Here is a 4,005-nt window from a genome sequence, read left to right on the forward strand (position 1 = left end):
TATGGATAGGCAGGATTAGATATACTTTGCTTCTGGCTTCCCCCTACTTATTTCTAAGTCTTATTTATCTATTTCCCAAGGGTTCAACAATATGCTGTATATTTCCATTTTAATATCTCGAATTTTTTTAAAATATAAAGCATGTTTTCTGGTAATAAATGAATGGTCTATATCAGGGGTGTCCAAACTGTTTACACTGAGGGCCACATACAGAAAAAACATTATGAGAGGCTGGCCCCTCAATATATGTGAGGTATACTGCCTCGTAAGTTAATTTGTAAGTTAGCAAAATCAATTCAAATTCAAGTAAATTATGCTTGATACTTGAATATGCTTTAAGAAAACAAACCAGCCAGTATTGGGAGCTTATTCCTTAAAACAGAAGCCTCAGATTGATTATAATAAGGGGAAATATGAAGGGTGTATTTCAAGCTTGTTATGCAAATAAGATTTGTTAGAAAATGTTATCAACTTTAATTGGTTTATTTGAAAAGTGGGCTCATTAACACATGAATACTACTTTGTAATATCTGTTTACATATATGTTTAAGAAGTACAATATAAGAAAAGCATACTTTTTGAATTTGCTGAGGACCAATTTGAAATGGACAATTCGAAATGGACAATTCAAAATTGTTAACGCAAGTAACGTGATCATTTTGTGCGTAGTAACTGTAATGTAATTATTGCTGAACCAACAGTAACGCGTTATACTACTACGTTACAGACAAATGTAATCTGATTACTGTAACACGTTATTTTGTAGCGCGTTACTCCCAACACAGGCTAGTTATCAGTTGAAACAATGTAATCTTTCTATGTCGTAACATTGAAATGCGACAAATTACCATTTTGAATTATCTCCCAGCCCGTCATTCCTCCTTTGATTTTTGAAATGAAATCTCATTGGTGTCTGAAGATGACATACATAAGTCCTTGGTATCCCATTACGTAATGTGTGCATACTTTGACAAGAACATAATATTGCTGCCTGTATACAGTACACAGAAACTAAAGTGTGTTTTTCAAATAACTGACCCAGAAAAGGATGGAATTGTGTGTGTTTTCGTCTGTGTGTGTGAGAGCGCATCACATAGCCAGCTCGCAGAAGATCCACCACCTTTTCTCTCATACTGAATGAATCACAGGCTCTGAGCTATAGTGTGTGTGTGTGTGTGTGTGTGTGTGTGTGTGTGTGTGTGTGTGTGTGTGTGTGTGTGTGTGTGTGTGTGTGTGTGTGTGTGTGTGTGTGTGTGTGTGTGTGTGTGTGTGTGTGTGTGTATATAAGTGTGTGTGTTAATTTCATAACTATAATCCCGTAATTGCTCATTATGATTGAGATCGGAAGATTATTTTATGCAGGATGTCATGCTGCTTGTGTGAATAAAGATGGCATATTCTCTTACATGTATGACGGTTACGTTTTTGTGTGTTTGTGTGCGTGTGTGTGCAGGAAACCCAGGGTAACGTGCTCTGCTGTGTGCCCCCTTTAGTCAGTCAGCCACGATTAGAAGGCAGAGATGTTGCTGATGATAAATTGACTTAGCATGCGTGACCAAACAGACAAATAGCCTGAAAAATCATCAATGTTTATTTTGAACAAAGGCAAGGTGAAGCCTTTTCATTTGATGCATTTTCTCAGATGCACTACATAATAGGAATGTGAGTGTAAGGAATAATGTAAAGGTAATCCAACCACTTTTTCAAGATTTGGTTTGTTCCTGAAATAGCCCTATCATCCCAACAAATAAATGTGTGCTCTGTAATTTAGATGTTAGTAAATGTCATACGGGCACCTCGGGGCCGGCTGGTATCCGTGATGTGTTGTTCTGTCTGTGACAGCATCTTGTGGGCTTGCCTGTGGACAAACTGTGACAGGAAACAGTTTGTGTGCCGGAGTGATGAAAGTGGCGATGTGGAACAATCTGATTAAATGATTTCTGTTTCACCTCCTCAAGCTAGGTCACGGCATCCCTCACGGACCAAAACCAATCTTAATAACCTTTTTCTTTTTGTCCATTTTCTTTCCCTACCTCTCTTCCTGTCTTTTATCCTCTGCTTCTTTTTTCCTCTCCAGTGTAAGACCTTAGCGGGGATATGCGACCACATCATCTCTCTGTCGTCAGACTCTCTGGTTTCTCAGTCTGCCCATCTGGAAGTGGTCCACCTCACCAGCATCATGCCAAGTGAAGGCCTGGTGAGGACCCACCTGAGCATGCACGCAGATCAATATCAATGTTCAGCTCAGCTCTACTGAGCGTTTTAGCATCAAAAGTTTCCTAAGGGCAGAATTTGGTTTCGAAAATTGGTTTGGACATATAGCATTGAAGGTATAGTAACATTTCCGCATTAAAATGTCTCAAAAACAACCTACACAATGTCAAATGTTTGTAACAATATTCAAACCAAGAGAACTTTGTGAAAACCAATATGGGTCACCTGTATTGCAGATGTGCAGATGTACAGTATCCCCTTGGGTCATTCATCAGCCTTGTCTTCATTGGCCAGAATCTGTCATAATTAGAATTTTTAACCACCTTTAAGCCCTTTTTTAGGAGAGACTTTATGAATATTGGTGGTTATTATACCTATATTTTTAAACCAGATGAAGGATATTTTTATCAGACATCTGGATCTTAAGTTATTATTTTTGCAATTCTTACTCACTTGGTAAGTTTGTTGTGGAGATGAAGGGAACTATGCGGATAATTAGTCTTTCTGTAAAAAATAAAACACCCTGAACTTGAGGGAATCCTAAGCGGGACTGACTGCAATGACGTCAATGGTGCAGAAACGCATGAGTTCTAAATATTAGGGGGACATGTTCCCTGCGTCTCCACCAAAACCTAAGCCTATGTTTTATTTAGACTGTTTTTCACACAGCATTTAAACAGCATCTCCCTTTGAAGCTGTTAATAATGTTCTTACATGACTGAATGCAAGTCTCTACAATGCCTTTGAAAATAATATTAAATATTCAAGGTGTGTAAATATGCAATGCCTGGCTTTTGCACTCTTATTTATTATTTATTGTTACAGGACTTCACCAGGTCACAATGTGAAGGTTTTGCTTTTATGTATTAAGTCAGATCTTTATGGGGATACAATTTTAAGTATTTTTGGGGAAAAAACACGAGAACTTCAGACAGAGCTCAAGAGGTCATTGAATGTGTGTAGAACATTGATGTTGAAACATAACCTTAACCCGATTGTATATTTTGCATCAATATGTCATCATCAAAACCCAAAATAAAGAGTCTAGTTTTTTATAAAAAACAGTCCTATTAGAGTTAAAATATGAGGTAATCTATAATAAGGCTCACTAAGTTTGCTTTGGAGGGTCTTGGTCAACCAACACTTCACTTATATAGTTGATAGTTACGTCTTTAATTTGTCCCACATCTGTAAGTCAGGTCAAGACAAAGATTGACAGATACAAACATTTTTTCCTGTGTATTCTATTACTCAATAGTACTATATTATACTGAATCCTGCCTGCCTATGCTTGTGTTTCAGGGGATGTACATCAAATCGACGTATGATGGTCTCCACGTTATCACAGGAACCACAGAGAATGTGAGTTTTTGTTTCACCCTGTAGGAATCTTGACACTCCGCAGACTACAACTCATGGTCTCTAATTCCACAATGACATTGAATCCAAGCCTTAATATATCCTAAATTTGCTTCCGTTGTCCTTCTCTGTCCTCCAATTACTTCTGCCTCTGCAGTCTCCGGCAGACCTGTGTAAGAAGATCCACGCAGGGGACGAGGTGATCCAAGTTAATCACCAGACAGTGGTGAGTAAAAACCTTTTAACAATGTTGTCCCAAAGAGTCAAAGGAAATGTAGTTTTCATGTATTTCTTTCTTCCGTTCTTCATCCTGTGCTACGATAAGGAGATGTACATGATGTCTACCACCACCACCACCGCTGCCATCATGGTGCTTCCTGTCCTGTGCCTGTGCAGCTATGTAGGCTAATTAGACTTGCCGCTGGAGCAGAT

At 38.4% G+C, this 4,005-nt stretch overlaps 1 long non-coding RNA gene across 1 annotated transcript; it reads left to right on the forward strand.

Moving 5' to 3' along the window:
- The first annotated feature begins 2,076 nt into the window (after nucleotides 1-2,076).
- Nucleotides 2,077-3,802, forward strand: LOC104945915 (uncharacterized). The gene is made up of 3 exons (XR_798383.1): nucleotides 2,077-2,197; nucleotides 3,517-3,576; nucleotides 3,731-3,802. It is a non-coding gene; the product is annotated as an uncharacterized lncRNA (long non-coding RNA).
- Nucleotides 3,803-4,005: the final 203 nt, after the last annotated feature.

Source organism: Notothenia coriiceps, unplaced genomic scaffold (assembly GCF_000735185.1).
Source record: "Notothenia coriiceps isolate Sejong01 unplaced genomic scaffold, NC01 NC01_scaffold00010173, whole genome shotgun sequence".
Taxonomy (NCBI): domain Eukaryota; kingdom Metazoa; phylum Chordata; class Actinopteri; order Perciformes; family Nototheniidae; genus Notothenia; species Notothenia coriiceps.